This window comes from Thermobia domestica, chromosome 11 (genome assembly GCF_964235325.1).
Source record: "Thermobia domestica chromosome 11, izTheDome1.hap1.1, whole genome shotgun sequence".
NCBI classification, from domain to species: Eukaryota; Metazoa; Arthropoda; class Insecta; order Zygentoma; family Lepismatidae; genus Thermobia; species Thermobia domestica.
In genome coordinates, this window is record NC_137464.1 from 129,752,736 (window position 1) to 129,780,637 (window position 27,902).

The window sequence follows — 27,902 nt, forward strand, 5'->3', positions numbered from 1 at the left end:
GGGGGTTGCCGTTTCCCCAGCCCCGACTTTAAAACATAACTTCGTACGGGAGTGGTACAAACGAAAATTTTTGCTGTACATTCCGGCACAAACGTAGCAGAAACGATTGGCATAGATTTTGTTTTGAAATTCCTAGTTGGGAGGGCTGCCGTTTCCCCAGCCCCCACTTCAAAACCCTTATAACTTCGTACCGGAAGTGGTACAAACGAAAATTTTTGCTGTACATTCCGGCACAAACGTAGCACAAACGACTGGCATAGGTTTTGTTTCGAAATTCCAAGGTTGGAGGCTGCCGTTTCACTAGCCCTTCAACTTTTAAACCCTTATAACTTCGTATCGGAAGTGGTACAAACGAAAATTGTTGCGGTACATTCCGGCACAAACGTAGCGGAAACGATTGCCATAGTTTTCGTTTCGAAATTCCAAGGTTGGTTGCTGCCATTTCTCTAGCCCCCCTCCCACTTTAAAACCTTGGAGGCTGCTGTTTCTCTAGCACCCCCACTTTTAAACCCTTATAACTTCGTACCGGAAGTGGTACAAACGAAAATTTTTGCGGTACATTCCGACACAAACGTAGCACAAACGATTGGCATAGGTTTTGTGTCGAAATTTCAAGGCAGGGGGTTCCCGTTTCTCCATCCCCCCACTTTAAAATTCTTATAACTTCGTACCAGATGTGGTAAAAACAAAAATTTTTGCGGTACATTCCTCTACAAACGTAGTAGAAACGATTGGCATAGGTCTTGTTTCGAAATTTCAATGTAGGGGGTTTCCGTTTCTCCAGCCCCCCACTTTAAAACCGTTATAACTTCATACCGGAAGGGGTACAAACGAAAATCTTTGCGGTACATTACGGCACAAACGTAGCACAAACGTTTGGCATAGGTTTTGTTTTGAAATCCTAAGGAAGAGTGTTTCCGTTTCTCCAGCCCCCCACTTTAAAATTCTCATAACTTCGTACCGGAAGTGGTACAAACGAAAATTATTCCGGTACATTCCGGCACATCGTACCACAAACGATTGGATAGTTTTTGTTTCGGAATTCCAAGGTAGGGGGTCTCCGTTTCTCCAGCCCCCCACTTTAAAACCCTTATAACTTCGTACCGGAGTGGTAGAAACGAACATTTTTGCGGTATATTCCGTGACATCTGAGCACAAACAATTGGATTGTTTTTGTTTCGAAATTCCAAGGTTGGAGGCTGCCGTTTTTCCAGCCGCCCCACTTTAAAATCCTTATAACTTCGTACCGGATGTGGTACAAACGAAAATTTTTGTGGTACATTCCGGCACAAACGTAGCACAAACGATTTGCATAGGTTTTGTTTTGAAATTCCAAGGTGGTGGAGGTGCGGTTTCCCGAGCCCCCACTTTAAAATTCTTATAACTTCGTAGCGGTGGTGGTGCAAACGAAAATTTTTGCGTTACATCCCGGCACAAACGATTGGCATATGTTTCGTTTTGAAATTTCAAGCTGGGGGGGCTGCCGTTTCCCCTTCTCCCAACTGTAAAACTCTTATAACTTTGTATCGGAAATGATACAAACGAAAATTTTTGCGGTACATTCCGGGACAAACGTAGCACAAACGATTGGCATAGGTTTGTTTCGAAATTCCAAGGTTGGAGGCTGCCGTTTGTCCAGCCTAGCCCACTTTAAAACCCTTATAACTTTGTACCAAAACTGGTACAGACGAAAATTTTTGCTGTACATTCCAGCACAACCGTAGCACAAACGATTGGCATAGTTTTTGTTTCGAAATTCCAAGGTTGGAGTTAGCCGTTTTTCCAGCCGCCCCACTTTAAAATCCTTATAACTTCGTACCTGAAGTGGTACAAAGGAAAATTTTTGTGGTATATTCTGGCACAAACGTATCACAAACGATTGGCATAGGTTTTGTTTCGAAATTCCAAGGTTGGAGGCTGCCATTTTTTCAGACCCCCACTTTAAAACCCTTATAACTTCGTACCGGAAGTGGTACAAACGAAAATTTTTGTGCTACATTCCGGCACAAACGATTGGCATAGTTTTCGTTTCGGAATTCGAAGGTGGGAGGGCTGCCGTTTCCCTTCCCCCAACTTTAAAACTCTTATAACTTCGTATCGGAAGTGGTAGAAACGAAAATTATTGCGGTACATTCCGCCACAAACGTAGCACAAACGATTGGCATAGGTTTTGTTTCGAAATTCCAAGGTTGGAGGATGCCGTTTCCCCAGCCCCCCCCCCACACTTTAAAACCCTTATAACTTCGTACCAGAAGTGGTACAAACGAAAATTTTTGCTGTACCTTCCGGCACGAACGTAGCACAAACGATTGGCATAGGTTTTGTTCTGAAATTCCTAGGTGGTGGGAATGCCGTTTCCCAGCCTCCACTTTAAAATCCTTATAACTTTGTACCGGAAGTGGTACAAACGAAAATTTTTGTCGTATATTCCGGCACAAACATAGCACAAACGATTGGCATAGTTTTTGTTTCGAAATTCCAAGGTAGGGTGTTGCCGTTTCCCCAGCTCCCACTTTAGAAGTCATATAACCTCGTACCGGAAGAGGTACAAACCAAAATTTTTGCGGTACATTCCGGCACAAACGTAGCACAAACGATTGGTATAGGTTCTTTTTTTCGAAATTCCATGGTAGGGGGTTCCCGTTTCCCCAGCTCCCATTTTAGAACACTTATAACCTATTAACGGAAGTGGTACAAACGAAAATTTTTGCGGTACATTCCGGCACAAACGTAGCACAAACAATTGGCATAGGTTTTGTTTCAAAATTCCAAGGTTGGAGGTTGCCGTTTCTCCAGCCCTCCCCCCAGTTTAGAACCCTTTTAACTTCCAGCCGGAAATGGTACAAACGAAAATTTTGGCGGTTCATTCCGGCACAAACGTAGCACAAACGATTGGCATAGGTTTTGTTCTGAAATTCCTAGGTGGGGACTGCCGTTTCCTTAGCCCCCCACTTTAAAATCATTATAACTTCGTACCGGAAGTGGTACAAACTAAACTTTTTGCGGTACATTCCGGCACAAACGTAGCACAAACGATTGGCATAGGTTTCGTTTCGAAATTCCAAGCTGGGGGGTGCCCTTTCCCCTTCCCCCACTTTAAAACTCTTATAACTTTGTATCGGAAATGGTACAAACGAAAATTTTTGCGGTACATTCCGGCACAAACGTAGCACAAACGATTGGCATAGTTTTTGTTTCGAAATTCCAAGGTTGGAGGCTGCCGTTTTTCCAGACCCCCACTTTAAAACCCTTATAACTTCGTACCGGAAGTGGTACAAACAAAAATTTTTGCGGTACATTTCCGCACAAACGTACCACAAACGATTGGCACAGGTTTTGTTTTGAAATTTCTAGGTGGGGGGCTGCCGTTTTCCCAGCCTCCCACTTCAAAACCCTTATAACTTCGTACCGGAAGTTGTACAAACGAATTTTTTGCGCTACATTCCGGCACAAACGTAGCACAAACGATTGGCGTAGTTTTTGTTTCGAAATTCCAAGGTTGGAGGCTGCCGTTTCTCCAGCCCCCCGCACTTTAGAACCCTTATAACTTCGTACCGGAAGTGGTATAAACGAAACTTTTTGCGCTACACTCCGGCACAAACGATTGGCATAGGTTTCGTTTCGAAATTCCAAGCTGGGGGGTGCCCTTTCCCCTTCCCCCCACTTTAAAACTCTTATAACTTTGTATCGGAAATGGTACAAACGAAAATTTTGCGGTACATTCCGGCACAAACGTAGCACAAACGATTGGCATAGTTTTTGTTTCGAAATTCCAAGGTGGGGGGCTGCCGTTTCCCCAGCCCCCCCACTTTAAAACTCTTATAACTTCGTACCGGAAGTGGTACAAACAAAAATTTTTGCGGTACATTTCCGCACAAACGTACCACAAACGATTGGCATAGTTTTTGTTTCTAAACTCCAAGGTGGGGGGGCTGGCGAAATGCACCTTGAGGGAAGGTAGCTTCTGCCAGTTCAACTGTTGCCAATTGTTCTCCTTCCGGTAGAAATTATATTCCTCACAAAGTTCAAATGAAAACCGGAAATCATTTCTCCATCCTCGGTTTTCACGTGGTGGTATCTTCCCTGTGCCAGAACAGTTATCTTGTGAGTCCTCATGCCGAGCCAAAACATCTTCAATGAATTGATTGAAGCTGGATGACCGTGATTTTGTTGGGAGTACTGAATCCATCCAGTGTCGCAGAACCAGGTCAAGAATATAAAAACATCCTATAAAATGATGCTCGTCGAAACCCATTTGTTTAAAATGTTTCTGGAGTCTAACAACAACACCACTTTTGTGCCCTATATTCAATGCTGTGATTTCAGAAATGATCATTTTAATACTCCTCCATGCCTTATACTCATCCAACAAGGCTTGCAGTGAGATATAGATGTTCTCGGCGGATCTGCTTTCACAAACCAAAACTCAAAGGCAGTAGTAGAAAATGGATCGATCTGGATCAGTTTTAATCAACTCACAAGCCCCTGGGAAAATGACCACCATGCACCGTGAGCCCACGGTCTTTTACGACCTCCATTTTAGGGGTGAATTTGTTCCCTTTTACGAGCACTTTTAAGGGGGTGTATTCGTTCTCTTTTACGAGCCCATTTTAGGGGGTGAACTCATTCCCTTTATCAACCCTTATTTTAATATAGCAGAAATTACGAACACAAAGAAGAGAAGATAACACATAACACTACGTAACACACAGCAGAACAGATAAGAATATGAAACATAGCAAGGGTGTATTCGTTCTCTTTTCCAACCCCTATTTCAACATGACAGAGACTACGAAACATGTCGGACATAGCACAGGGGGTGTATTCATTTTCTCCACCTCTAATTGAACATAGCAGAAATTACACTGAGAGTACGTAACACACAACATCCTCCATTTTAAGGGTGGACTCGTTCTCTTGTCCAACCCCTATTTTAAGACAATGAATACCTATGTAACATAGCGATTGGATACGCTCTTTGAACCGATTTGGATGAAACTAGGCATATGGGGGTTTTCGACCATGCTGAGTACGAATATCGTACCATTTTAGGGGTGAATTCGTTCTCTTTTACGAGCACATTTAAAGGGGTGAACTCATTCCATTTTCCAACCCCTATGAACAAACAGCAGAACATCAGACTACGTAACATAACGAACATACAGAAGAGCAAATTGAACTCGTTCCCTTTTTCAACCCTTATTTTAACATAGCACATAGCACAGCTAATAAAAGAGCATGGCTTATTTTAACATAGCAGGCCTCCATTTTTAGGGGTGAACTCGTTCCCTTTTCCAACCCTTATTTTAACATAGCAGAGAATAGAAGTGTACTCGTTTTAATGTAACATAGCAGGGGGCCTATTTTTCCACCCTTATTTGAGCATAGTCCATTTTTAGGGTGAACTCGTTTTCAACCCCTATTTCAACATGACATAGCAGAGGTGAACACACAGCAGATACATAAGACTTGTTCCACCCTTCCAACCCTATTTGAACCCATGGTCTTTTAGGGGGGTGAACTCGTTCCCTTTTCCAACCCTTATTTTAACATAACAGAGAATACACTGAGACTATGAACACACAGCACAACAGATAATACATAGCTACGGAGGGAGGGTGTACTCGTTCTCATTTTTCAACCATTATTTGAACATAACAGATAATACATTCGAACCCTATAGCAAAGATTCTTTTAAGGAGTGAACTTGTTTTAACCTATATTTGAACATAGCAGAGATGATTATTTAAAGAATGCGAAACTTCCGTGTTTTGTTATCAGTTACATAATAACTTCCGCCATATGTAGATAATTCTCATTACGTCATTTATCCGGATTTGAAAAAACATTGACCTAGTTTTCTCTTTAACAGACAATAAATTGTCATTCAACGATAGGAATCCCTGAACGTCATGTAATCAATCACAAAGGTATAAAAAAGAGGGGAATTCCCGAGGATGACTCATACTATTGCGCAATATGACGTAATCCTCTCAGACAGGTATAAAAGACTGACCGACATGTTTTTTCGTAATCACTTCATGTTTACCGTGTGAAGCGTAAAGTTCAGATATTTTTTGTGTGTGTGCGTTTATATTATTAGTGTGGTTTATTAATAGTGTGGTTTTGTTTTCTTTTGTAAGTAAGACATTTTATAAAAATACTATTAATATTATATTATAAAAACTCAGTTCAAAATTATTATAGTAACTTTGAAGAGTTAGTTTTAAAAAAAATGGCAACAAAAAAGGTCAAATCAAATATTATCAATTCTGATACTCTATTTAATAATAATTTAAAAAATTTTATTTTAAAATGTGATAATGATTTAAATGAGGATAGTGGATGTTTTTTAAAGAATAAAAGAAAAGACTGTTTAGATATATTAAAACAGGAACAAGATAATTCTGCATTTAAAGTAAATTTTTCTTTGGCTACAACTTTTGTAAAACCAGTAGATTTAGAAACATGTAGATTCTTTGTAAATAGTGGTAACGAAATTATTTTGCCGAGTACAGATTTGAATTCTATAATTGAAAAACTATTTAATAAAATTTTAGTTGAACAAGAAAATAGGGCAATTAAGAAATCAGGGTGGTCTTTATGTTCTGAACCAAACCATCACTTAGAAATTAAAATCAGTAAATATGATCCGCTTTCCGCTTCTTCTTTTATAAAATTACCTCAATGGATTTTATCCAAAAAGAAATGTGTCTTAAATATTCAAAATAATGATAATAGATGTTTTATGTACTGCATTCTAGCTGCTTTATATCCAGTAAAAGAAAATACAAATCGTGTGAATAATTACATACAATATAGTAATACTTTATTACCGTTATTTGAAAAAACCAATATAAAGTTTCCCGTCGAAGTAGAACACATAAGCAAATTTGAACATATGTATAATTCCATATTTCCTAAGGAACAAATTTCCATTAATATATATGGCATTAACTATGATCATGAAACTATTTTCCCGTTACGTATAAGCGAAAATGCAGGTGTATTTAAACATATTGATTTACTGTATTGTGAAGAAAATTGCAACAGTCATTATTGTCTAATAAAAAATATCAATGCGTTATTGAAGAGTCATAAAGAGAAAACTTATGTAAAATTGCCTCAATGGATTTTATCCACAAAATGTGTTTTAAATATTCAAAATAACGATAATAGAAGTTTTATGTATAGTATTCTAGCTGCTTTATATCCAGTAAAAGAAAATACAAATCGTGTGAATAATTACATACAATATAGTAATACTTTATTACCATTATTTGAAAAACCAATATAAAGTTTCCCGTCGAAGTAGAACACATAAGCAAATTTGAACATATGTATAATTCCATATTTCCTAAGGAACAAATTTCCATTAATATATATGGCATTAACTATGATCATGAAACTATTTTCCCGTTACGTATAAGTGAAAATGCAGGTGTATTTAAACATATTGATTTATTATATTTAAACTCTCATTATTGTTTAATTACAAATTTAAATGGTTTAGTCAGACATCAGTTAGGTAGTCATCAAACATTTATTTGTAGACGATGTTTAATATCTTTTTATAACAAATCAAAATTAGATGAACATGACAAATTATGTAAAGAACACATTCCAACCAAAATTAACATGCCGAAACAAGGAGAAGTTTTAAAATTACGAAAATTGAAATTGTTATTACAGAATGATGTGATAATAATTGCAGATATGGAAAGTTTATTAAAACCTATAAATAAACAAAGTGGATCTCATACAATACAAATTCACCAACATATACCATGCAGTTTTGGTTATATTGTATGTTGGAGTAACAACTATATGAAATCAGATTTAGTTATTTATCGGGGAGAAAATGTATCGATGAAGTTTATGTCTGCTATGGAGAATGAATTAAGAAAAATCATAAACATATTAGATCAACAAAAACCATTAATACCATTAAATAGTTCTCAGTTACAGGAGTTTAACCTATCCACTGAATGCTCGGTTTGCGATAGTAAATATACGAGTGACAATAGAAAAGTTAAACATCATAACCATTTAACTGGTCAATTTATCGCCACGGTGTGCAACAAGTGTAATTTACAAATTAAGCGTCAAAGTAATTTTATCCCTGTCTTCTTCCATAATTTGTCTGGGTATGATGCACATTTATTTGTGAAAGAATTAGGTTGCACCCCTGGAAATATTTTTGTAATTGCTGAAAGCACTGAGAAATACATAACATTCTCTAAGCACTTTAATTTTAATGGTAGACCTATCGAGTTACGTTTTGTAGACTTATTTAAATTCCTACCGTATAGTCTCTAAAATTTGGTGTCAAAATTAAAACCTGAGCAATTTGTCTATACAAAGCAATATTTTTCTGATGAAAAGTTTCCTTTAATTCTCCGTAAGGGAATTTATTTTTATGAATACATAACAAATTTAGATACATTTAAAGAAACTGAATTTCCTGGAAGAGAGGCGTTTAGTAGCAAATTGAATGGAACACAAATTTCCGAGACTGATTATCAATATGCAAAACTGATTTGGCGTGTGTTTAAATGTGAAAATTTAGGGGACTACCACGATCTATATTTAAAATGTGATGTACTTCTCACAGCAGATGTGTTGGAGAATTTTAGAAAGACATGTTTAAATGCTTTTTGTATTGATCCGATTAATTGTTTTACTGCACCTGGGTTGGCATGGCAAGCCATGTTATATAGAACAAAAATTGAACTTGAACTTTTATCAGATATCAATATGTATATGTTTGTAGAAAAATCGATTCGCGGAGGTATTACTCAAGCTGTGTTAAGATATGCCAAAGCTAATAATCCTTACGTACATGATTTTGATGTGGAAAAAGAAAAATCTTATTTACTGTATATTGACATGAACAATCTGTACGGACTATCAATGATTGACTATTTACCATATGGTGGTTTTCGGTGGGAGGATAAAATTGACAATTGGCAAGACAAACATAAAATTATCAATTGGCCCACGGATAGTGAATGGGGATTTTTTCTAGAAGTGGATTTAGAGTATCCAAATTATTTACACGAATACCATTCTGATTTTCCGTGTGCTCCAACTAATGAAGTTCCACCGAATGGTAAATATTCAAAATTACTATTGACACTTAAATCGAAATCGAATTATATCTTGCATTATAGAGTATTACAATTTTATCTAAAACAAGGTTTAATATTGGTAAAAGTACATAAAATATTATGGTTTCGTCAATCTAAATGGCTTGCATCTTATATTCAGGAAAATACTCAACGCCGTGCAAATGCTACAATTGAATTTGAAAAAGATTTCTATAAGTTATTAAATAATTCTGTATACGGAAAGACAATGGAGAATGTACGAAAACGAATTGATATAAAATTAATTAACAATGAAAAAAAGTGTAAAAAATTAGTAGCGCAAAATCAGTTTGAAAATTGGGTAAAATTGGCTGATAATTTGGCATTGTTTCATATGGTAAAAAAATCGGTAACCCTTAATAAACCAATTTACGTAGGAGTAACAGTTTTAGAATTATCAAAATTAGCAATGTATGAATTCCATTATAATATAATGAAACCGCGATATGGAGATAAAATTAGAATTGCATATATGGATACTGACTCTTTCATTTACCAAATTAAAACTAACAATATTTATAACGATATAAAAGATATGAATGAGTATTTTGACACCTCAAATTATCCTGAAAATAATTCTTTATATAGCACAAAAAATAAACACGTTTTGGGTAAAATGGAAGACGAATTAGGTGGAGTTCCTATGATTGAATATGTTGGGTTACGAGCAAAAAATTATGCTATAAAAACTGGTGAAAATAAAGAATTGAAAAAATGTAAAGGGATCAAGAAAAATACAGTTAAAGAACAAATTACGTTTGACGATTATAAATCATGTATATTTAAAAACGAAACGATCTATAAAACACAATTTGAAATTAAAAGTAAATACCATAATTTAACAACAAATCAGGTAAGAAAATTAGCATTAGATCCGTATGATGACAAAAGAAAAATTTTAAATTGTAATATACACACTGTTCCTTGGAGGTATAATAATAATAAAGATGTAAAATGTACGATTTGTATATTGTAAATACGATATAATTTTTTTTTGGATATATTAGTATTGAAAAAAATGTCACAATCAGTTCGAGAACAAATAGTTGCAGAATTACATAAAAGTGCAAGACGAAACTATCCTCGAATACCTGTTATAACGAAAGGGATTCATGATTTATGGCAAGCTGATTTAGTTGAAATGAATAGTGGAAAATTGAAAGGTCTAGCAAAAATTAATCGAAATTACAAATATTTATTAACTGTGATAGATACATTCTCTAAATATGCTTGGGCTATTCCTGTGAAAAATAAAACTGGGAAAGAAATTACACAAGCATTTATAACAGTACTGAGAGAAGCAAACAAAAGCCCTAAATTTTTACAAACTGACAGGGGTCGAGAATTTTATAACTCAGAGTTTCAGAAGGCGATGAACCAAAATAACATTAAACATTATTCCACGTACAGTGATGTGAAAGCAAGTATTATTGAAAGATTTAATAGATCGTTACGTAATTTAATGTGGAGACAATTTACACTGCAGGGAAATTATAAATGGATTGGCATTCTGCCGGAATTACTACATAAATATAATAATACTATTCATTCCACTATTAAAATGAAACCTATCGACGCTATTAAAAAAGAAAATGAAAAACATCTATTGACAAACATCTATTGCAAAAAGTTTTCTGTGATAAAAAGAAAAAGTAAATTTAAGATAGGTGAATATGTAAGAATTAGTAAACTTAAGCGTCCTGGTTTTGATAGAGGTTTTACACGCAATTGGAGTACAGAAATTTTTCGAATTGCTAAAGTTTTCTTCACTAATCCTCCGACATATCACTTAGTAGACTCAAATAATAAACCTATTGAAGGACGATTTTACGGACACGAATTACAATTAACGAAATTTCCAAACACATATTTAATTGAAAAAGTGTTGCGAAAGAAAAATAATAAGGCCTATGTGAAATGGTTAGGTCTGCCAAAAAGTGAAAATTCTTGGATTGATTTAAAACATACTATATTGTAAAAAAAAGAGAAGTCAAGAATTTATAGATGAAGCATGTCGTCACAAGTATTTCTTGTAGATTTTATAATTTCAAAAGGTGAATTTTATATTTTAAATTCTAGCAACACTGTAAATTTTCGTTGCTTAGTTAAATTGTCATCATCATCACGAGGTCTATCAGTATCACAAGTAAAAAGTATATTAAATCAAATTTGTTCTTCCACAAACGCTGTTTTTTTATGTAAAGGAGAAAAGAAAGCAAAATATTTAAAAACGCTATTTAAAATAAATGCAATATATCTGTAATAGAGATGGAATGGAAAATTCCTTTTACATGTATGGTAGCAGGTCCTACAGGTTGTGGAAAATCATATTTTGTTAAAACATTTCTTGATCATTATAGTAAGTTATTTAAAAATATTGTATGGTGTTATGGTGAATGGCAACCGTTGTATGATACTCTTTCAAACTGTACGTTTAAAGAAGGTTTACCTCAAAATAATGAATTTCAAGCACACGAGGGTCCACATCTTGTCATTATAGATGATTTAATGCGTGAGTGTGACCATCGGATTGTAGATATATTTACTAAGGGTAGCCATCATAGAAATATAAGTGTAATATTTATCACACAGAATATTTTCCATCAACAAAAAGGAATGCGGGATATTTCGTTAAATTGTCATTATATTGTTTGTTTTAAAAATCCTAGAGACCAAGCTCAAATTAATTATCTCGCACGACAATTGTATCCAGGTAATACAAAATTTATTCAAGAAGCATATCAAGATGCAACTCGAAATTGCACATGGTTATTTACTCTTTGATTTAAAACAAAATACTCCTGATGAGCAGCGAGTTCGAACAAATATCTTTCCAACAGATTCTTTTAATTATGTTTATGTACCTGTAAAAAAATAATAATTGTAATATGGTATATATTCTAACAACTATTTATGCTTTAATAGCCGTAAAAAAATGATTAGTAAGGAAAATGCACACATGTTAAAACTTTTAGCAAAGTCAAAACCGAAAGCACGTAAGGCAATTTTACAAAATGCAGATCCTGATTTAATTCGCTCTATTTGTGAATGTTCCTATAACGTATTACAGGGAAATGTTCCATTAAATAAAACAGAGATAAATAAGCTAAAAAAATATAAAAAGGAACTGAGATATTTGGTGAAAAAAGGTCCGTCATTAAAACAAAAGAAAAAACGAATAATTATACAAAAAGGTGGTTTTCTTACTGCTTTGCTTGCACCTATTATTGGAGGTATACTATCTAGTTTAATTAAATAATTATGCAAAACGCACAAAAACTTATTTTAATCTCACCAGAAAAATTACATCATTATCAAACGATATCTAATCTTGATGATGAAATGAAAGAAATTTTAAATAATAAAAGTTTAAATGCAGACGAAAAATGGACAAAATATAGAGAAGTCTTACAAAAATATTTAAATATTATTCAAAAACCGGCAGCAGTTACAACAACAGCAACTACCACTACTACGGAGGAAGAAGAGGATGAGGACGAGGAGGACGAGGAGGAGGATGATGAAATAATATCTACTCTCCCTGAAATTTGTAAACGTAAAGCGAGACCTTTATTACGTAAATTGAAACAAAATCCAAATATTCAATGGGACGATAATGGAAATGTGAATATTAATAATAAATTAATTCCAGGTGCAAATATAGTGGATTTGATATCCGATTTTGTTAGATGTCGTAAGAAAAATATTTCAGTTGCTGGCTGGAAACCTTTTGCTACATTATTAGCAAAAGCCAATATACCCTTAGAGTACATTGGTAATCCTCAACGAATAGATTATATTAGAAAACTAACAGAAGACGAAGAAGACGAAGAAGAAGATGGTCCTCCACCCCGTAAACGCAAATGGTGTACTTATAAGCAATAATAATAATAATATTCTATTGTAATCTATTGTTATTTTTAAGTATATAGAAAGAAAGATGAATGAGCCCTACCTCAATTACTACATATATCAAGCAGGAGGTAATTATAACGTGTATAGAGGTACACCATATCAAGAAGGTTATGGCATTGGTAGTTTTCTAGGAGGTTTATTTCGTACTGTATTTCCTTTATTAAAACAAGGTGCAAAAACTGTTGGTAAAGAATTGATACGTACAGGAATTAATGTAGCAGGAGATGTACTAGATAATAATAGACCTATTGAAGAGTCTTTGCATGATCGATGGCAAGAAGCTAAAACAAATTTAAAAAATAAAGCTCTAAATAAATTAAATCAAGTGTTGGAAGGATCTGGAAGAAGAAAAAGAAAGAAAGTTCATTTTAGTGGTGCTGGTGTGAAACGGATAAAAAGATCCAAAGATATTTTTGATTGATTAACTATGGAGCAAAGTGATAGTTTTTATCTCACACTTCCTAGCAATAGTTCTATGAAATATTTTCCTCAAAATACTCTTGCTTGTTATACTACTAAATTATATCAACCTATTGTACTGGAGAAAGGAGTGTGGGAAACAGCTGTTGTTGAAGTGCATTATACAAGTTCATTTCAGAATGTTTCCAAATATACAAATAATATTTATTACCGTCTCATGAATACAAAAAACTGGAACATAACTCAAATCTTACCAGGCCACTATTATCATGTTGATGATATTCTATCTCAAATTAATCATAAAAGTGATATATTAAATTTACAGTTAAAAGTCAAAGCATCAGTGAAACGAATTGAAGTTAATAGAGTAATAAAAGATCAAGAGAAGCATATACAAGTACGCCTATCTCCTGAACTAGCCAGAATACTAGGTTTTGATCATATTCAACAAGAAGATATTGCAGTTGTTCATCATGCTCGTTATCCACCTGATTTACAAAAAGCGCTACCTACACTTATGTATATTTACAGTGATATTGTAGAACCACAAATGGTGGGTGACACCGTATCTCCATTGTTACGTATTATAAATACAAATATTACAGAGCATGGTATTAATAATGTACATATTTTTGATAATCCTCATTATGTCACCGTGCAACGTAAACAATTTGATCAAATTATTATTGATTTAAGAGATAGTACAGGTAATCCACTTCCTTTCCAATATGGCAGTGTATGTGTAAAATTACATTTTCGTAGGCGTAATATGGTATTATAAATTTTACCATGTGTGGATATTAATAGTAAGAAAAAGACAAAAATGCAGTGTGAGTGTATGAAATCAGAATTAGATTTATTTGCTGGTTTACCCACTCAAACCAGTATTATAGGTAATAAAATAGTTCCATATAAACCTGTGGCTTCAATAGCTGATAATGCACCAATAGAATTTGTAGTCCCCGGTCATGGGGATGACTATATTGACTTACCGCACACAATGTTATATGTTAAAGGTAAAATTACTAAATCAGATGGTTCTAATTTAACTTCTGCCGATAAGAAAATCGGCCCTGTAAATGATTTTCTCAATGCAATGTTCAGTGAATTGCAATTATATTTAAATAATCAACTTATTTCCTACTCTTCACATACATATCCATATCGATCGTATATTGAAAAACTACTAAACTATAATGCTGAAGCTAAATCAACGCATCTTCAAACATCAATGTGGTTTAAAGATACTGCAGGGCATATGGACAGTGTGGCCGATGCTAATGTAGGATTTAAACAACGTTTTCTTCTCACTGCTTTAAGTCAGTCATTTGAACTATTGGGCTATATTCATGCTGATATATTTAATCAGGAGAAATTTTTACTGAATGGTGTACAATTGCGTATTAAACTAATTCCAGCTAAACCTACATTTTGTCTAATGGGTGACGCAGATGCTGATGGAAAAGTTGTAATTACAGATGCAACATTGCTTGTGAAAAAGGTTGATGTATCACCAGCAGTTAAAATAGCACAAAATAAAGTATTACAAAATCCTAAATTTAGAGTAAAATATCCTATAACAAAAGTGCAGGTGAAGACAGAAACTCTGCCACAAGGAATTATGGATAGTACACTTCCAGATCTATTTTCAGGCCTAGTGCCTAAACGTATTATTATTGGTTTTGTTACTAATACTGCTTTTAATGGTAATTATCAAACAAATCCATTCAATTTTCAACATTTTAGTATGTCATTTTTTACATTGTATGTTGATGGAAATCCAATGCCCTTCAAACCTTTACAACCAGATTTTGATAATAAGCTATATGTACAAGCATATTCTACGTTATTTACAGGTTCAGGTATTTATTATTCTAATCAAGGTAATAATATTTCACTCGCTGAATATCCTAATGGTTATACTCTACTGGTGTTTGATTTAACTCCTGATTCAAGCGCAAGTGCTGCATTTCATACTAGTCCGCAACGGCAAGGAAGTGTACGTTTAGAGGTTCATTTTAAAGAAGCACTGCCATCTCCTGTAACAACAATTATTTATGGTGAATTCTCTTCAGAATTAGAAATTGATTTCCAGAGAAAAATATATATTAATTAAAGAAGAAAATGTTAAATACAATTGAGCTTTATGAAGCATTACAACAAAATTTACCTAAAGATCATTTTATTGGTGTATATGCTGCTGATGAGTTACCTTTGTTTATTCATACATTTCCAGCCGCCATAATTATAAACACTGATTCTAGTGATAAGCCTGGTGAACATTGGGTTGCTGTTTATATATCTAATATGTGTGTGGGAGAGTATTTCGATAGCTATGGTATACCTCCCTATATACAACATCATATAAGGTTTTTAAAACGAAACTGTCTGTACCCAAGCGGCACACCGACGTCGAAAAGACGTGGTTTTTTTGGTGTAAAACACCGTAAAATACACCGAACATGACGTGATTTACACGTCTTTTCCCACGTGGAAATGTCCGGGAATATGACGTGATTTTTATGACGTCTTTTACACGTCATAGAATATGACGTGATTTTTATGACGTCTTTTACACGTCATAGAAATGACGTGTAAATCACGTCTTTTTTACGTGATTTCCACGTGTAAATCACGTCTTTTTCACACCTTCATGTGAATTGGAAGGGGGGCGTTCTCGAAATGAGGCGGCGAGAAGCAAAGGGGTGTAAGCGATATTTGCAATAAAGTATGGATGTCTCAAAAATGGATTCTGCACAGCTAAATATACAAACTGGATGGTGAAGCTCGTCGCAGTCCAATAGAAAGTCTACCCATGAATGCTCTACGCCGAACTTCATTATGCAGTTTGTATATTTTGCAATGCAGAATCCATTTTAGAGACATACATACTCTATTGAAAATGTCACTTACACCCCTTTGCTTCTCGCTACCTCAAATGTCATGGAAGTCTGACAGGATTGTTCAGTTCCAAATGTCAGAACCATTAGAAATTGATGTGCATCCGCAGTTTTGATATTAGGAATTTCAATCCATGTACTACGTCGATTATTCGCCACACTTTTGAGGCTATTTACCAGCCCCTATTCAACCGTTTTGCACCAAAGTTAGGGGTTAGGCTACTAGGGCTACCTAATTCTGGCCCTGTAAATTTTGAAATAGATCGGTTGAATAGTGGTTGAAACAAATAACCCTGAAACTGTGTCGAATAATCGAGATCCTACTATACATAGATTGAGATTCCTAATGTCAACACTGGATACACATCAATTTATAATTATTTGGACATATGAAACTGAATAATAATAATAATAATAATATCTACTCTAAAACACACAGCTTACAACACATTTTTTTAAAAATGATAAAAAAGAAAAAAATCATACTTTTTCTATTTTCTTAACTGCGTTTTTTTTCTTGACAGTTCTGAACTGATCTCTGGCCGCAACACTTTTCTTGGGTAAAAAAAAAAGTCTACGAATAACAACTGGACAACGATTATTATAAGTAAAAACAATAATGAAAATAAATTTATCCTTGTGGCTGCTGCTTGATTTCTCACCATTGTGTTGTAATTTGCATAATAATTTACAAGCTCCTATACCAGATAAGTAAGACCACTAGGTTATTGTAATAAATAACAGATCAGGATAGACCCTAAGAACCCTAGATCTTGCCACAGCGAAATACATCACCACCCTCTCTCGGAAGCACACATTGGGGAACGTCAAAGTATTGTGGTCTATTTGATTGGTCTGTACCAAGAATTTGGAAATTTCGCTTCTCCGAAGGTTCGTATTATCTATGGATTGGGGATTTCCATATCCAATTAACCACCTCTAGTGTTGTTGATTTATATTTTTTTTAGTATTTGGATACTAGCCTATTGAAGAGTATATATTCGCCTTAATGTGTGGTATATTTATCTACACATTAAGAAACGAATATACAATAGCTGTCGAGGAATAATTATATACCTAATGCAACAGGAAAGAAACGGCAGCGCTTGCTCCACGAAAGGATAAATTTAAAGCCATACATTAAAAAGAAAACCGAGACGCATTGAATCGACTTGAAAAACATAAAAAAAAGCCCTCGAATGTAAGACTCACCCTTGGAGGAAAAAAAAAGCCCTACATAACTTTTAAGAATGAGAAAAGACGAATAAACATGGTAAAAACAAAGAATGAAATGGAAAAATAACGGAACATTGTACTTACAGTCCTAAGAAAATGAAATGAAATGAAATCTTTGAGTTTTACGTCCCACGCTTATACCGGTTAGGCTAAAGGAGACGGTGATAATGAGAAATGAATGAAATGGTGGAATGAAGAAAGTGGGAGGAAACGGGAGAACCCCGAGAAAACCCACGCACACGGTGTTTGTCCACTACGTGGACAAAGTTCACTTGGCGGGGGCTGGGATCGAACCCGGAACCCCAAGCACCAGAGGTGAACGCTCTACTACTGAGCAACCGCGGCCCTTAGTACTAAGAAGAATCCACTCATTTCGTCACTGGAATTTATTCATGTGTATTTACTAGTACCTTCTTCTTAATGAAATTACGGTACAACACGTGCTTCCATAAATTTTATAGCTATCCATTATTACGCTAGTATGAGCACACATACACACAAACACAACCACCCACATCCAACACACACTCACATACACAAGAGCAATGGGTTTTATTGACAGTGCAAAATTTAGGACTAAACTTATATAACTCCAATTTAAGACACCTTTATTTTGGAGGTGAAAAATCGAAAAAGAAAGTACATCTTAAAATTAATTAACCTCTGAGGGATGAAAGCGAAAACACATAACCATTAATTTGAATTCTACATTTATTAGTTATATGTACAATGTGCACGTTTTGTCGTATAAAATAATATTCATGCTATTTGTAATGCAACAAGAAACACTGATTGTCTTTATTATTTGTAATACAAACAAGAAATATGTAGACAATGCAAATCTGTTGGTTATAATCTAAAACTTACAGAGATCTTTTAATAATATAAAATAAAAAGAATCAAATTTTTCTATAAATTTCGTATGAAGGAAAACACCTTTCATAGTTATTGAAAGTACAGAAATGCAGCATCATATCAAAAAAGCCTCACGTGCTTAAGTAGGTTAAAAATGGGGACTGCGGTAAGTATCCCACTTATTATCCCATCTATTATACCAGTAGCAGTTTCTTCCATCTTTTAGTTTTCGAAAGAGATGCCTTTACATTGATTTCCAACAAAGCGAGGAGGAACAGGTCAACATGTTTCAAGCATGCCGAATCCTTTTCATCCTCAAACAACAAGGCAGATGGAAGTGAATATCTTTCTACTAACATTTTCAAGATTTGTGGCATTTGTTCATTTGAAGATCTTTATTTTTACTCACGAATGATAAGTGTCTTTAAGGCTAGTTTGCACAACGTGAACTTTGCTCTTTTTTCCGCGGGAGTTAAATTCCATCGCCAGCTCTTTGGAAACCAAGCATCAGAGAAAGGTCCCTTTTCCTCCCAACGATGACAGATAGGAACACTGAAACAGAAAAAAAAAAATCATGAACAATCATAGTGCAAATTTTCAGGTGGGGAGAAAATTTTAAAAAATAATTACAATACGTCATGTGTAACTACAATCAATACGCAATAAAACGATTAGTTACTGCACTCGCTTGCATGAAGTCCCACTTTTAACGGCCTTCCAAACAGCGAAATTAAACTACCATTAATTTTAGATATTCTGTAATAGCTTAACTTTTGATTTTATTGCAGCTGTTAACTCTGATTGTTCAGGAGGATCAATCAAGTTGGGGGATATAAGACTTTGTATATACAGATATATGACAAATAATTCTGAAACACTCATAGAAGGCTACAATACGTATGTGCTCACAATATAAAATGCCACTCCAAGACCAACTTTAGGATGTGAGCTAAAAGTGACGATCAAGTATATTCATACGATATTGATACAAACAAAATGGTGTATAACTTATGTATTCCGAAAAGTAAAAAAATTGTGAGCAAACGCCCCCTCACTTGTTACTGGAGTATTTTTAAAAAATAAGACTTCTAGAACCAGAATTCTGTCACAAGTAGTAGGGTGAAAATCGTCACATTATTTGTTCTGAGCAGGGTTAGAAGTTGCGGCAGTTATTATTATTATTATTATTATTATTATTATTATTATTATTATTATTATTATTATTATTATTATTATTATTATTATTATTATTATTATTAATAATAATAATAGTAATAATAATAATAATAATAATAATAAAACTTCTCTTTGGTGAAAATTATATTTTACCCCTCTGTTGAGAAAAATATTTTCGGGAAGAGTACTTTTATCCATTCAAAAAAAAAAAAGCGCGAACACTATAACATGTGATACATTCCATATTAAAGCTTTGCTTATATATAAATACTCAAGTCAAATAAAATAATTGCTGAAGGAATAAAAATTAATAAACAGGGAAACCTTTAAAAATCTAAAATAATAAATAAATAAATAAATAAATAAATAGAGTGTATCTGAAGAAGACAAGGGTAGTTGCTGAAACAGTTACATTTAAATAAAATTGGCGCAGCTGTGGCTCGGTGATAGAGCATTCACCTCTGGTGCTTGGGGCCAATGATTCGATCCCAGCTCACTTCAAGCGGCTTTTCTTGGAGTTCTCCAATTTTTTCCCACATTCTTCATTCCACCATTTAATTCACTTCTCATCATCACCGACTCCCTTAGCCTCAGTGCCTGATCGTGGAACGTTAAATTGAATATTTCATTTATATAAAAGTATTGCCTTGTTCAACAATTATTTTATTTTAGTTAAGTACTAATAAAATATTACTACTTTCTTTCTTTTCTTCTTACTCGGCATTTTCTTACATGGGTATTATAAAATAACATGTCAAAAACTCACCTGTCGCAACTTTGGTATGTATGTCATCCTCCACAGTGATATTTCTAGAGCAGCTCGACGAGCAGAAAGGGGTCAGGTGGTCTGCTGTTGATCAATTCATCATTTGCAGGAGCATTGGCCACACGCTCTGGAAAGTGGGAGTACATACAAGGCTTATTTTGGCAAATAACATGTATTTACACCTAGGCTTATTACAACGACTAAATACATTTAACATGAAATGAAGCAGTTTAATTTTATGTAAACAGTAAAGTGGGTTTTTACTACATTTTGTATCAAAAAAAAACAGCTTATAGAAAGAAAAATGAGTTGGCAGGAAAATATCAGCTATAAATTTCACATGCTTTCTGTTCTGGATATTTTCAGCGTAAAGGAAGGTGTGAAGAAGAGTCCGAAATCGTCCCAACCTCGATGCAGGAATGGCCACTTCTTAAATGGAAAGATACGCAAAATAAATATTGACAAACTTGTGGACAAATAGATTTTATGGATTATTGTCTGCCCGTTGTTAACAAGAAGCAGGGATCGGAAAATCTTTGAGTTTTACGTCCCACGATTATGCCGATTAGGCTAAAGGAGACGGTGATGATGAGTAATGGATGAAATGGTGGAATGAAGAAAGTGGGAGGGAACGGGAGAACCCCGAGAAAACCCACGCACACGGTGTTTGTCCACCACAAAGTTCACTTGGCGGGGGCTGGGATCGAACCCGGGACCCCAAGCACCAGAGGTGAACGCTCTACTACTGAGCCACCGCGGCCCCATAAGAAGCAGGGATCGGTTTTGAGAACGGAGTGAGAGCGTAAAATATCGCATCTTGAACACAAAGAACACAAATGACTACCTGCGTTTTCGAACGCGGACATTTTCTGACCAAAAACACCAAGGCAAGTAATTTCTTGCTATGTACTGCTTCATTTAAATTCTGCAACGTGAAAAAAAAAAAGTTTTTATCTTACATTTATAATACAAGCTTGAAAAATCAAGAGCTCCAATTCTGGGGTAGGTTTTATTTTTTTAAAAAAATAAAAAATATCCTACTCTGGGAGGGGCAGTCGTCACCTCTGGATCCGCCCCTGTTGTGTACACACCTTCCTTTTGGTGGCAGCAGATATGTAAGCCCCGAAGCAATGAGGTATGTTTTTTTTTTTTTTTTTTTACTGATGGGGCTACAGTGCCTCAGTGGTAGAGCGTTCACTTCTAGTGCGTGGGGTCCCTGGTTTGATCCCAGCTCGTGCCAAGTGAGCTTTGTGGTGGACAAACACCATGTGCCTGAGTTTTCTCGACACTCTCCCGTTTCCGCCCACTTTCTTCATACCACCATTTTTCACATTTCATTATCACCATCTTCCTTAGGCTCGGTGCCTTTCCTGGGACGTGAAACTAAATATTTAATTTCATTTCTTTTTAATGATGAGGAATTGGTGTTCCACCTGAAAGCAGGTTTTTGACCCAAAGAGACTTCCGTTGTTAATGTGCGCATAAACATTAGGAGGATGTTCCCTATGTAAAGAGCTCTCTTAAACACATCTGACTGGAACCAGCACCAGCCCCCAATCACGGTCCCTTAATAAGACATTTGGTTTCCTTTGAATCGTTTCACGATTAGCAGTGGAAATCATAATAATATAGTCATGTAGAGGATACTTAATTGAGCTGGAATATATTTTTTGAACTTCAGTGGCAACATTGATAAGTATCCATCATCACATGCTGGCACTGGAGTAAGTACTGTAATCTAAAATGCGAGGGAGCTGTCTACTCAATTAATGAACAAAATATTCGAACAGTCAAAAACCCGTTACATTATTATGATTTCCACACCGAATTCTGTAGCACAGTTACGGTAGCCAAGTGTCTTGTGAGGGTGTGTAGGTGCAGCAGGGCGATGGTTGCAGTTTGAGAGTGCTCTCAACTCAAGGTGACCAGACGTCCCGTTTTGGCCGGGACAGTCCCTTATTTTCAACCGTTGTCCCGTTTCCTTCAGATTCTCAAACGGGAAGCCTAAATGTCCCGTTTTTAAGCAAACATGACCCAGGTGTCCCGTAATTATTATTCAAAATATAAATAGCCAATGCTAATTCTACACTCTTCTGTACCAACACTTACTGGGAAGGTTCACCCGTGCCTAGAACTTCTGAATATTCAAATGAGAATTGAGTGTTCTGTGGTTCAAGTGGAAATTGAGTGGGAATTCTGAGTGTTGAAGTAGTTAAAAGTATTGTTGAGTAATACTTAAGTTAGAAACGCTGTGTTATCATTCTTACTTTGTATTTTGTAAATTGAAAACACTGCTGAGTCCCAAAATGCAATGTGGAAGTCACTCCACCCCCCGTCGCCGATTCGTATGCGTCCCGTTTCTGAAAGTAAAAGTTCTGGTCACCTTGTCTCAACTGGGGTAATATCCTCCCACTGATTATGCACATATACAATGGGGGCACTACTTTAACAAACGGGTCTACCAAATATTCATCTATTTTGTTGTTTTTTTCACTAGATTTAAGACAGTAGTGCTACAAAAGGTTAAACAAAACAGAACTGAGTGAGCGAAGGGGTTAGAACTTCCATAGGGCTCGTTGTTTCTAACTTTGAAGTCATACACGATTGGCATTGCAACAATTGCCGAGGGTCATTTTCCAAAGAGGCTCACTCGAGCAGTCGGTTCTACCTAACAGAAAATTCATAGGTAACATACGATGTGAAACATATTTTTGTGAAGGAATAAAAGTGTGAATGTCAGTAATTAATGTCAGTACACAGCAAATTGAAATGAATTTTGGGCATTATTCGAGCAGACGGTTCTACCAAATTTTGACATATTTCTTACAGTTTCATATCAGGTTAGAACAATGCATTTCTTTTAGCAGAGCATGAACTAAATCAGAAGCTCCATTAGTGCTTGCAGATTGACTCCAGGCCTCAGTACAAATACAGCGTGGACGTAAAGCGTAACAATTTCAGTGAATAAAACACGAACCAATTTATTTCAGCTCCCCACTAAAAAGCAGGGGTAGGAGCACAGCAACAGGGTCCAAACGGCAGCGACGGGATGCGTCCGTAGGGAGCAGGCGCGTCAGCGACGGGGAATATACGTCTAAACGAGAATAGTGGAAGACCACACTTACATATGCAATACTTTCACTGATCACTTAAAATTCATTTCAATATGCTGTACACTGACAGTAATTACTTATATTCACACTCTCATTCCTTCACGAAAAATGTTTCTTGTAATATTTTACCTATAAATTTTATATTTGGTAGAACCGTCTGCTCGAGTGAAGCCGCATTTTGAGTGATAGTGAAATCATTGTAAGCGTAAGTGTGCTTTTCCATTATCCTTCTTTACGCGCATAGTCCCCGTCGCTGACGTGCCTGTTCCCTACGAACGCACCCCCTCGTTGCCGCTCGGGCCCTCTTGCTGTGCTTCTGCACTGATTCCAATAGAATGCATTTGTGCTTTTTAGTGGGCACCTAGCAAAAGTTATTTCGTGTTTTATGCACTGTACTTAATATGCTACGCGTCGGGAAGGTTCTAGAACACATAGTATTGTTGAGCGAGCGTCAGCGAGTGAAGGCGGGTTAGAGCCCCGCACGGCACGTTGTTTTCTGTCTTTGTTACAATTAAGTGGGAAGGGGTACGGTACCTGTGTTCTAGAACCTTGCCCCATGCGTCTACTCTATATTTACACTAACCCCCGTGAAGTCAATCTGCAAGTAGTAATGGAGCTCCTCATTTAGTGCATATTCTGCTATAGGAAATACAATGCTCTAACCTAACCTGAAAATGTAAGAAATGTATTAAAATTTAGTAGAACCGTCTGTTCCAGTAATGCCTCCAAAAGCATACACTTACTGTCATCTCGTTGTTTGCTTGTATTTATCAGTCTTTCGCCTTGGCAAATAGTACCACAATGCGTGCAGCTTTTATTATACGGATTCATAGTATAAGTAGTAGTAGTAGGAACGGGTTAGAAGCCCCGCGGAGGTTGGTTGGTCCTGTTCTCGACATGAAATAGGCAAATTAAAGACTTGTCCAATTTTTGTCGTATATTTTACAATCTACGGATCTGTATAATAAAACTGCACCACAGAATGACATACTTTCCCATGCATACTCACTCCCATATACGGTTTATTGAGAATAAAAACACATACATTATCATTTTACTACCTTCACTATTAACATTTTATATAGTATTCTACCTAAAATATTTAATTTGATACAGGCGTCTGCAAATGTTAACCTAATGTAGGTATCCTCGTTCTTTCTACGGTATTTTAATACACTGTAATAAGAAACCGTAGAATACTCAATCTGCTGAATTTTACACAGAATGCACCTAGATAGGAATAGGATAGGAATTATACTTACTTGTCTTAAAGCTGACCTTTATCACAGGTGACTTTAACAAAACACATTATTTATATTCACAAACAATACCATCAAAACACGATTCCGCAAATGGCTCACGATTCCCAGCATGCACTGCTCAAACTGCAGTTACAGTACGGGGAACGTCCGCGCTTTTTAGCACCTAAAAAAGACGTCTATTTTTGGTGATGTCCGACACGTGATTCTTTGTACCATTCTGGCACGTGATAAACACGTACAATTTAGGTCATGTTTGACACGTCATTTTTGTTACCATTTTGGTACGTGATAAAGACGTTCCAAATTTTCAAAAGACGTCATTTTGAATTCGAACCCCAAAAAAAGACGTGTTTATGACGTGACTGTGCTACTTGGGTATTATACATGGAATAATAGACGTATTCAAGGTGATTTATCTCAATTTTGTGGACATTACTGTTTCCTATATCTAGCATGTCGTGCATCTGGTTATTCGATGCAGGATTTTTTAAACAAATTCTCACTCACTACTATTGATGCTAATGATATTATGCTTTATTCATTTATGAGAGTATGATGATGTTATTTTTTTAAACTCCGCCATTGCCGGTCCCAAGCCCTGGATGAGAAAGGAGGAGGGTTGGGGGTGTTGCTACCCCCGTAAAAGAAAATAATGTTCGGTTGGAAACGAGTACACTTCTATTCTCTGCTATGTTAAAATAAGGGTTGGAAAAGGGAACGAGTTCACCCTGCTATGTTACGTATTCGTATGTCATTTCTGTTATGTTAAAATAGGGGTTGAAAAATATGCTCATAAAAGAGAACGAGTTCACCCCTAAAAATGGAGGCCTGCTATGTTAAAATAAGCCATGCTCTTTTATTAGCTGTGCTATGTGCTATGTTAAAATAAGGATTGAAAAAGGGAACGAGTTCAATTTGCTCTTCTGTATGTTCGTTATGTTACGTAGTCTGATGTTCTGCTGTTTGTTCATAGGGGTTGGAAAATGGAATGAGTTCACCCCTTTAAATGTGCTCGTAAAAGAGAACGAATTCACCCCTAAAATGGTATGATATTCGTACTCAGCATGGTCGAAAACCCCCATATGCCTAGTTTCATCCAAATCGGTTCAAAGAGCGTATCCAATCTCTATGTTACATAGGTATTCATTGTCTTAAAATAGGGGTTGGACAAGAGAACGAGTCCACCCTTAAAATGGAGGATGTTGTGTGTTACGTACTCTCAGTGTAATTTCTGCTATGTTCAATTAGAGGTGGAGAAAATGAATACACCCCCTGTGCTATGTCCGACATGTTTCGTAGTCTCTGTCATGTTGAAATAGGGGTTGGAAAAGAGAACGAATACACCCTTGCTATGTTTCATATTCTTATCTGTTCTGCTGTGTGTTACGTAGTGTTATGTGTTATCTTCTCTTCTTTGTGTTCGTAATTTCTGCTATATTAAAATAAGGGTTGATAAAGGGAATGAGTTCACCCCCTAAAATGGGCTCGTAAAAGAGAACGAATACACCCCCTTAAAAGTGCTCGTAAAAGGGAACAAATTCACCCCTAAAATGGAGGTCGTAAAAGACCGTGGGCTCACGGTGCATGGTGGTCATTTTACCAGGGGCTTGTGAGTTGATTAAAACTGATCCAGATCGATCCATTTTCTACTACTCAAGGCGAAAACTTCATTCACAATTCTGCACTTGATAATCTTTTCTACCTATTCTCGTCCCATCAAAATGCAAACAGAATTCCTGTTAACCGAAAATTTATTTAAGCCGGTTCTTCATTGTTTCACAGCTTCCTTGATTACTCGACGCAAAATCTCTTATTGTGAAGGTGTGGGTACATTTGTTTCTCCCTCAGCCAAGATCTGAAGAACTTTCGCTGCTTTTCTTGTAGACAGAGACAGTTTTGACACGAGTTTGGCTGCGGATTTTGTTGCTTGATTCTTACGTTTCATAAGGGGAGGCTCCTTTGAAAATTCAGAGTCACTACTGACCTTACCTTCTTCAGTATCACTGATACTAACATGTTCCACTTGGCTTGTACACGGACCAATTGAGCTACTTTGCCTTTTTGAAGGATGGATCGTTGATAGAGAGTCAACTTTCTCTGTAGTGTATCCGACTCGGCCTCCAGATTCAAGTTGTTTTCTATACAATTCTTTGTCTTCACTGCAAAGCCAGTTTCCTTTTACTTTTGTAATATCGAAGACACTAGTGAGAGATTTTTTAAATACATTATTCCTCCCTTTTCTATATTTTACGAACAACTGTGTCAACTTGGCAACTTTTGCTGAAATTTGTTGCATAGTAAACAAAGGAAAATTCAGCTTCTCCCAAAGTCTACACAGTTCTTAAGAGATTATCTTTATTCTATCCGACTGCCCTTTCAGTTCATTACACAACCCCAAATATCTATCAACTATGTCTCTGTTTGTAGGCTTTTACACATTCACTCATGTCCGTTTTCATTTCCGATATGCTGGGACGGCGTTTTCTACATGTCGCTAAGTTCTGAGTCCACTTTTTTTTTCAGCTGATTCAACTGCTGATTTTGATCTTTTGGTTTCGAATGACATTTATAATCTAAAAATAGAAGAGATCGCAATTAGAAAGGCAATTAAGGGAAGCACTGTTGCAAATACGTATAAAAGCAAAGAATACTAAAGTTTTATCACCGGCAAATCAACCTACTAGGCTCGTAACACCAACAAAACTGATTTGCAAAAATGTTTAAAGTGCATAGTATAAATTAAAATTTGGAAAATAACTTGTATCTATGTTTCTTACTTACAATATACAACAGGAATCTGAATTTTTGCTTGCCTGATGGGTTGATGTGCAGACAAAGATCTGTACATTTTGGTTGTAAATATACGAAAAATAGATTACATTACCACAATTTATATTATACCAATGTCTATTAAACCTTTCCTAGACGCCAGACTTCTTTTCATTATCATGTTTTGCGAATCAAAAATTCTTATCATATATCATTTTTTTCACTTACATCACATGTGACAATAGATTAGGTGCGGGACGTTTTTCCAACCCCGAACGAAAATAACACAAGAGAATTTGATTTGATTTTAGTTTAGCGTCCCGTTCAGCAGCGAGGCTATA

The 27,902-nt window shown here is 35.8% G+C and overlaps 1 long non-coding RNA gene across 1 annotated transcript; it reads right to left on the reverse strand.

Annotated features, from left to right (window-relative positions):
* Positions 1 to 18,340: 18,340 nt before the first annotated feature.
* LOC145663663 (uncharacterized) lies at positions 18,341 to 25,162 on the reverse strand. The gene is made up of 3 exons (XR_014127218.1): positions 24,793 to 25,162; positions 20,418 to 20,544; positions 18,341 to 19,027 (listed from the first exon to the last, which is right to left on the reverse strand). It is a non-coding gene; the product is annotated as an uncharacterized LOC145663663 (long non-coding RNA).
* Positions 25,163 to 27,902: the final 2,740 nt, after the last annotated feature.